This window comes from Mus musculus, chromosome 11 (genome assembly GCF_000001635.26).
Source record: "Mus musculus strain C57BL/6J chromosome 11, GRCm38.p6 C57BL/6J".
Lineage (NCBI taxonomy): Eukaryota > Metazoa > Chordata > Mammalia > Rodentia > Muridae > Mus > Mus musculus.
Genome location: NC_000077.6, coordinates 56261678 through 56270908, shown reverse-complemented (window position 1 = coordinate 56270908; position 9231 = coordinate 56261678). Strand labels below are relative to the sequence as shown.

At 44.1% G+C, this 9231-nt stretch overlaps 1 non-coding gene and 1 pseudogene across 1 annotated transcript; both read left to right on the top strand.

Annotated features, from left to right (window-relative positions):
* Positions 1–834: 834 nt before the first annotated feature.
* On the top strand, positions 835–8427 carry Gm12240 (annotated as a pseudogene).
* LOC115487877 lies at positions 7669–7744 on the top strand. The gene has a single exon (XR_003949903.1). It is a non-coding gene; the product is annotated as a small nucleolar RNA R38 (small nucleolar RNA).
* Positions 8428–9231: the final 804 nt, after the last annotated feature.

The window sequence follows — 9231 nt, the reverse complement described above, 5'->3', positions numbered from 1 at the left end:
ATGTGAAGCCACTGTCACTGGACTCAAAAGAAAGGCATTGTAAATCTTACCTTGCACTCTAATCCCTGGGTTGACCATTCCTCAGCCTGTTCACAGAGGTCATTTCCACTCAGATTCTCAAGGTTATTGTTCCAGCAATAGCATGCTATTGTTAAATACTGCCAAACTTCCTCAACTGGGTGTTTAACTCTCAGGATATGAACACCATGTTTTCCATGTTAGAAAGCAAATAAAAACAGTAACAGAAAAACACCTTATTTTGCTTTCTCTAACTACTACTGTATCTCTCGGCTCCTTTTAACAGTGTAGCTCCTGAATAGACTTTCTAAAATATCTCCTCCCTTCTCTGTGGTTGTAGAGTTGCTTCCTGTGAGTTGGTACATTCCTTTCTTGAGTGATGAATGGGGAAGTTTATGGAATATGTATAAGGTTGGTCTTTCTCTGTAGAAAGGTTATCCCTGGCTGTATGGAGACTCCTTTGTGGCGTTGCCTGCAAGTTAGGCAGGGGGTGGCAGGGCTACAGCTTTCAAGCTGTCACACTGGAGTGGAATTTCCTGTAGTGCAACAGCGTGAGGTGAGTGAGGCATTCCTGCTCCTGTAAGTAATCACTCATCCACTTTCCTCAAAGCAACTCTAATGAGTTCATTGCTTCACCAAGGCAGAGTTGGATGGAGTCATATTTTGCTCAGTCATTGGTGCTTTATCTGTGGCAAACTAAGGTTTGTTAATACAGGCCTGGTCCTCTCTTTAGCCCACTTGAGACATCCTAAGCCCAGGCTTGGTAACAGAGTGTTCCCTTTGAAGGCCACTATTACTCAATCCAGACTGGGAAACATCCTGTTCTGTCCTTTCTCATGTGACCTGACCTCTCAAGAGCTTGATGCAGTCGATCAGATCCTCCTGACAGGTTTACTCACTGGACTTCAGGACCCAACACTCTCCTAGTTCCTTTGCTCTCTGTACCCTCTGCTGTTGCTGCTCTGTCCTCATTAATGCTTGTGTAAGGTAAGCCCCAGTCTTACCCCGTCCTTTTGTTTCTGTACTCATAACCCTGCACATCTCAGCTACTTTGTTCTGTGAATAGCTCCTCTACACTGACATCCTTTCCTTTCTGGTAACCATACCCAGTTAAAATGTTAGCATGCTACCTGCTCTCCTGTGCTTGTTTCTCCCTCTCCTCCCTCTCCCTCTCCCTCTCCCTCTCCCTCTCCCTCTCCCTCTCCCTCTCCCTCTCCCTCTCCCTCTCCCTCTCCCTCTCCCTCTCCCTCTCCCTCTCCCTCTCCCTCTCCTCCCTCTCCCTGTCCCTCTCCCTCTTCTTCTCCCTTTCCCTGTCTCCCTCTCCCCCCTCTCTCCCTCTCCTCCCTTTCCCTCTCCATCTCCTTCTCTCTCCCTCTCTTTCCCTCTCTCTCCCTCTCTCCCTTTCTACCCCTCTCTCCCTCTCTCTCCCTCTCTCCTCCCTCTCTTCTCCCTCTCTCACTCCCTCCCCCCTCTCTCCCTCTCCTTCTCACACTGTCCCTCTCCCTCTTACACTGTCCCTCTCCCTCTGTCCCTCCCTCCCATGCACACCACACGCACGCGCACACACACACACACACAAACACAAACACCCCTTCCTTTTTTCCCTATGTCCTTCACACTAATGGTGTCAGGGCAGATCTCCTGTGCGGCTCACTGTGTTTTCAATATGCTGTGAACAGGAGTCCAGAGCAAGAGATTAAAGACATTCTAGCCCAGAAAAGGGAATTCTGATTCACTGCTGTTGGGAATTTAAATTACTTGTATTATGAACACTAGGTTTAAGCACTACAGCACAGGAGAAATCACATGGCTGGCTCGGTAAATCTGATCAAGAAGATTGGGAGCACCCAGGCCCCATGGGTGAACCTGATACTATTATTTTTCCTAAATGGACATAGTATCAAACTGCTCTCTATGTTTGCATCTCTCTACCTGTAGATTGGCAGGCACAGCACTGTGACCTCATCAGGGAAGTTTCTTTGTGCAGTGGATGGAGGTTAATGCAGAAACTCGCTGCTGGTCAAAGTTCAGGGAATAAGTGTTTGTAGAGTGCTCAGTTACAAAAGGGACATCCATGTCACACTTCCTCCCTTCAAGGCTGAGGGAGCTTCATAGAAATGAGATCAGAAGGGCTGCAAAAAACAGAGGTCAGAGGTCAGGAGTGATGCAAAGAAACAATGTCTTCTGGTCATGATAAGACTTCTGAACTCACGAACTCACTGTAGTTGTGCTTGCCTGCAAAAAAATCCAGTCCACATGGCAACAGGGACTAGGGAGGGCTTCTCCTAGCTGAGAAGCTGCAATCCATTCATTAATGGCTTCTAGGAGAGAGAGAGTCTGTTTTCTTTAAGGATGTGGCCTCTCATAGTTCAACCATGATCCAGTGGATGGTCCTACCCCCATGAGTGTATGGGCAGCCAAAAGGGAGTCAGAGACTTATTAGAAAAAAAGAGGGCATTAAGTTGGGGGGGGGGGTGGAGGTTGGGAGAAATTAAGAACAGGAGTGAGGTTTTAATATAATCAAAATATACTATATTCATGTCTGAAGTTTGCAAAAATTAATAAAACATCATGCAAATGAAAAATGACTAGCGTTGTGAAAGAAAAATGAATGATATGGAGATTTCTCAAATAAATAAAGTAACAAAAGAAATGAAGAGCCATAAAGTCCCAATTGTCCTACCTTCAGGACATCCCAAAGGGGATGAATCAATACATCAAAGAGACACCTGCATCCCTATGTTTATGTAAGAAAGAGAAATGAATACTGTATATTCGCACTACTATGTAAAAAATAAAAATGTCTTTGTCCTAGTGTAGAAAGTGAGGCTGAGGAAGTGGTAAGGGTGGGGGATCCATAGCAAGCACTAAACTCCAATAGTCAGCAGGAGTGAGTTCGAAGGTCCCATGGCGTGATGGAAGTGTGAGTGACTGCAGCTGACAGGTGTGCCTTGTGTGATTCATAGGCAACTAAAAGGGTTGAATACTTCTTAACACAAAGTAATAACTCCCCAAGCAGAGGGAAAGGCCAGTCACCTCCAAATTCATCATGTCATGCTGAATATATACACTGAAGCATCACACGCTATGTCATAAGTACAGGTAAGCCTTGTGAGTCAGTTCAAATGATGAGAGAAAGGAGGGAGGAGAGAAAGACAGACAGAAAAACCTAAAATAGTGCCCAAACTTAGAAAATGGGAGGGAGCCCAAGATGTCTATGGAGGTTTTGTCTTTTCCTGCCTAATGTAATGCTAAATGTGGGCCCCAAAGACCTAGAGTCTACATGTAGCCCCTGGAATCCTGCTCCAAGTTAATTCTGATTGGTGAATAAAGATGCCAGATGTCGACAGCCAATAGCTGGGCAGAAGAGACATAGGTGGGGTTGTGGTGTTGTGGACTTGGGGGAGACATAGAAGCATGAGGAGGGAAGGAGAGAATGAAGCCACCATGGAATAGAAGAAGAATGAGCAGGAGGAGAAAGGAGAGCTGTCATGGGCTAAAGGCCAAGAGAACAGGGCCCAGAGAGCTGCCCAATTGGAGCTGAGGGCAGCCCAGATGGAACTTCGTAAATAGTAAGTGATAATTTGAGGTTATCGATAGGAAAGTAGATTCTAACAACATGGAGGGTAGGCAGCTGCCCAGCTATTTTGACACCTAAGGCATATTAAAAATATAAAGGCTGTGTGTATGTTTCATCCAGGAACATAAATGGTCTAAATCAGGGAAGCAAACCCCGCACAGAGATTTTTAATATTTTCTATTACAAATGTCGGCTAAAAGGAAGGCTTTGAGCAAAGAACTGTGCCAACCCAGACTCACCTGCTCAGTGTTACATCGCAGACAAGCTATTCAACCTCTTCTCTACAAATGCAAGTGTGCAGGATAGAAAGATCAGAGCATCCAGCCTTTACTGCCCATGCCATGGGCACGCCATGGGCACGCCATGGGCACACCAGCACAAGGACAGCCCTACCATCTTTGGATTGTAAGATTATATTGATTTGATGGCATTTGTGCACACGGCTGTAATCTTGTTGTTTCTTTCCTTTCGAAAAAGAAATGAAATCTTCCACTTATCAGCTGTTTTAAAATCAGAATAGGCTCCATTTGCTCAGCTAGATAAGGGTGAAAATAAATGTCACTTTCAATGGGTAAGACGGGTGCTATAGTACAATAGCAAACTGGGTTGAGATGGTCAAATGGCACAAAACTCAAGCAAGATGAAAAGAATAAATTCAAGATGTCAACTGTACACTATGATCCATCCAATTAAGCTGTAAATTATGTCTGTCACCTAGAAAAAAAAAAAAAAAAAAAAAAAAAAAACCTATTGGTTTGGTGGTGGTGGTGGTTTTTGCTTTGGTTTGGGTTTGGGTTCAGTTTGTTTTTACTGTTTTTTTGTTTGGTTGGTTTTGATTGCTTTATTGGTTGGTTAGTTGGTTGGTTTGGGTTGGTTTGGTTTTGGTTTGGGTTGTTATGTTATGTTATGTTATGTTATGTTTGAAACATGCTTTTACCATGTAACACCTGGCTGTCTGGGAACTCTTTACCTAGAGAAGACTAGCCCTGAACGCACAAAGAGCCATCTGCTTCTGCCTCCCAAGTTTACAGGTTAAAGGCCTAGCCACAAAATAGTTTGAAAATTGTATTTAAAATAAAGTAAAGCATCTAAACACCACAAGCCTAATGTAATCACAATAGCACACATGGGAACTTCATTGTTCACCAAAAAAATCATGAGACAATCAAGCATGTTATATGCAACAAAACACATGTAGGATGTTAGGCACAAGTGAACAGTCAGGAACCCTGACTTTGCAGCGAAACTAAAACGGAGGCTACCAGCTCTCAATGGGCAGCGAGCGTACTCAGTGCCAGAAGGTTTCCTCCCTTAGAGCAGTGTGTGTGAGGAGCTAGGGTCTTCTGGGTCTGTAAAGCATTTTTCCATCTGACAACGTTTTTAGTATTTACTAAAGTTTTAAAAATAAAAGAAAACCTACTAGGTTGAGGATGGACACGGATGACCTCCACAGCACCTCCACCTTCTCTTCAAACTGTGATGTCTACTCACTTCCCCTATTTGGGGAAAACAAACTTCTTTCTGATTAGATTGAGGCCTGTTCTATGGAAGCTAACTTCATGCCTGGTATTGTGATCGTGATCAAAAGTCTGTGGACAGGGACACCATAGGGCCAGGGTAGAAATTGCTATTGTTAATTTGCTAAATGGCCACACTGTAAAATTACCTTCTAAATATTTGTGGCTAAGACCTGCTTGCTCTGCTGCTCTTAATCTTGGCCAGAAAACCTTCTTTTTGCAGTGAGTAGTAGTCCATGGTAAGGTGCATGATTGGTCAGAGTGCTGAGCACAGACACTGGGTACTCAGCCCTAAGTAGGCCATCAGTATCGAACCCTAGCACAAGGCTAAGGGCATATTAAAAGAAGAGAAGGGAATGATGTAGGAGGGGATGATGGGAGGACCACTGTGAAAGGATGTCTTCTGGACAAGAAACAGCTGTTACATCCATGAAATCACAGCATCTGGGTTACCTGCAGAAGATCTATGCAAGGTCAAGCTAGTGAGAATCTTGGAAAAGACAGGAAACATGGTCTCCAGGCCCCATCCCTTACTGGGAAACTATTGGCAGTTGATAGTTTGGGGGTGCAGGAAGAGAGTGTTTTATTATTATTTTATTATTAGTGTATTGTATTGAGGACATGGTCACTAATGAGATCCCCAAGCTCCAGTGGATTCACGCATAAACTTACAGGCAGAATGTGTGTGTGTGTGTGTGTGTGTGTGTGTGTGTGTGTGTGTGTGTGTGTAGTCATGCACATGCATATATATAATAAGGACATGGAGTTGGGACAAATATGTGGCGGGAGACACAGCAGAAGCTGGAGGTGGGTATGATCATATTTCATTGTACGTAAATATGAAATTCTCAAACATAAAGAAAAGTACAAACCCATGAGACCGAAACAACGAATGGCATGGGAACTACTCCAGTGACAGCATCTTGGGGAGACTGGTGAGGGCTTGCAGCAGTGCTAGGCTAAGGTTTTACTGCAGAGCAACCACTTATATCCTAAGAACTGGGAGAGGAAATGAGGCCAATGGCCTGATCTGAGCCCTCCTGACATACGTGGCTTACAGAGAAGTGGGAAGGGTCGACTTCAAACATTTTGTATTTCACTTCTCTGGGAATCACTGCCTGCTATCCTTACTTTGTAACTATGCCTTCTCCACAGCTAATGTTGGTACTTATCAGACTTTAACATGATGGCTATTTTATGCAAAAGGTTAAGGGAGGTTAAGTACTTTGCCTATCAGAACAGACACTAAGCTTTTATCATGGTCTAAAAATATTCTCTATCACGATAAGAAAGTAATATTTTATTGGAAACATGTGAGTTTGAGTAATTCTCTCTCCCACTCTGTATTTCTCTGTGTGTCTCTGTCTCTCTCTTCTCTGTCATCTGAAAAGCATCACCAGGTAAACTAACAAATAAAAGTCCAAAATAAAAGATTTAAACAAGTGTGTGTCCTGAGTGGGAGTGGGCACTGGCAGAACATGTGACATGAAGGTCAAACCAGTCCCATGTGCTGACAGTTTGGGGAGCACAAACCTCGGGACTCACAGTCCTGGGCAGTCTTTCCTAGCACCATTCTTCAGGATCAGGTATACCAAAGTCAGGGGTTTCCCCCCCACCAGAGAAAAAGGATCTTAAAAGCCCTTATGCTATGTAACTGAACAGCCTCGGGATATTTGACTAGAGACAAGATTCTAAGGTCTGTGCTACCTGCCTTGAATCCAATGAGTGACCGCCTCCTCAGGGAAAGATTTGTTAGGTGTCTTCTGCCAACACGTGTTGAATTTCTAGGAGGTACAAGGAGCAGAGATGTCTTCCTTGTATTGAATTTAAATAGAACAGTTCATGCCACCTAAATCAGGAAAACAAATACCCTGCAAAGGTAGCAAGGCCTGTCCCTCCCGGGTACATCAGCAGATAGAGGGACAGTGTGGCCAACAGAAGCTCTGGGTGAGGATTAAATTAGATTACTTCGGGTGTTCTTCTGAGAGCCTCTTCAGGACCTCTGATGAAATCCTTTGTGATTCTGACATTTTGAAGTAAGTCTGTAAGACACAGCTCTTAAAAATCTTCTAGCTTGGTAGTCTTCTAACTGAAAAGGCTAAAAAACACAACCCTCCAGTCCCCGGGGTTATGTATGGTGGCCTCATTTTAAGGTCAACTACTTCATTATTCTGTCTGTGTAGAATGCCAAGGACATTGCGTCTGGTTCTAAGCTATTTTTTTCAGAATAAATATAATAAAATGTTTTCTTCTCAAATGAAATGACATGCCTTCCAGGGCCACAGAGCCAGGTTCTGTAATATTTTTCTAACTGTGTTTGGAGTAAATTCACTACAAGTTTAAAATTCAAGATAGGCTAACCAGTGCCAACTGCTTCAAAATTGTGCACTGTTCTAACCTCTGAGATTTAAACAAAATCACCCCCATTACATAGGTTAGAGAAGTCAAATATCTTGGTAGATGTCCCTTAGCTGGTAGAGTGATATAGCTATGCCAGTCACATATCTGAGTGAGCCACAGATTCCTAATTAAAGGGAAGAGTAAGAGTTGACTGACAGCTGAGGATGATTTAAGTTATCCCTGTCTGAAATGACACTTTTGTGAAGAGTCATGGTTTACTGAGGCTCGACGTTTTGAGGCCTGTTTTGAGAATGACCACGGTAAGGTTGCTTCTGTTAGAATGAAGTGGGATATCTTTATTACTCCTTCAGACGGAGGTGTTGTCTCCAGGAAGCATCATCGAAAGGCGTGGTGCACAAGGACCTTCAGGATGCCTGTGCCTGGTGTCGGCTGCGCCTCAGTTTCTGGACCTGACTCAGAAGGATGCCTGTGAGCAGAAGAGCTGGCACGCGCAGCTCAGTGGAGCATCAGTGCCAATCAGTCCTGTACCCTGGCTGAGGGGTGTGCTAAGTGGCAGATTCCCAGTTGGCTCATCGTAAGGCGTGGCACAAAATCACCATCAAAAGGGCCTTCGAGATGCCTCTGTCTGGTTCTTTCCATGTTTCTAGGTTATTGCCCTGTAGTTCCAGAGAGAACCACATAGCCTGCTGCTGCTCCTGCCTTTAATTTCCCAGAGTCATCAGACAACCTTGGAGTTTGTTCTGCAAGAGGAGCCAGTAAGGCCTCGTGACTGTGGTCATCCTCATGACTGTGGTCACCCTCGGAAGCCTTTGACAGCTAGCTGGTGAGGGTGCTCAGTCGGAGGCCCTGTGGAGGCCCCTGCTAAGCCGAGAAAAGCATTTCTCACAGTGGATTTCCTGGAAGTCAGGGTTGGCCTTTGTATTTTGAAGCACAAATAAACTTTATAAAATTAAAAAAAAAAAAGAGGTTGACTGACTTTGTGATCTGCCTGATCTATAAGGCAATGACGGCCATGCCTTTGGCTGGAGATAAGAACTTCAGTCACATTAACTTGGCAAAACCTCAAGAACCAGGTAACCAACCAACTAACACAACACAATAATGCCTGACACCTTGAGAAAGGAGCCCCTCAGAAGGATTTACACAGATCCTGATAGGGCTGGGGAGATGGCAAGGTCAATAAAGTGCTTGTCTTGAATGTGTGATAACCCTCTCAAAGATCTGGGCATGGTAGCATGTCCCTGCAATTCCAAAGATGGCAGTTTGAAAGGCAGACATGGGAATTTGCTTGTAAGATTGCTGACCAGTTAGTCTCGCCTACTTGGTAACATTCCAGGCTGGTAAGAGATTCTAGCTAAAACAAGGAGGTAGAAGGTAACTTATTGGAGTGATATCTTTGTGCACTGTGTAAATATTATGCTTGTGTTATTGAAGTACTGGTTTCTATACTGGCAGAAAGTTGAGTATGAACCAGACTTTGGTATTGTTATTTTTGTGAATCATCACCTATCTCAGTGTTTTGTAAACATGCTTCTTTATTGTCTTCTGATTGGTCAGTAAAGAACTGATCAGCCAATTAGGTAAACAGAAGAAATAGGAAAGCTGGACTTCTGATCCCAGACCAGGGGTTCCAGGAATACAGAAGTAGGAGAAGGACTGCAAAGAGAAGAGATCTTGAAAGACCACATGGAGAGAACGGGAGGATTTTCCATGAGGTTGCAATGAGAGAACAGACATGAGGACACATGTGGACCA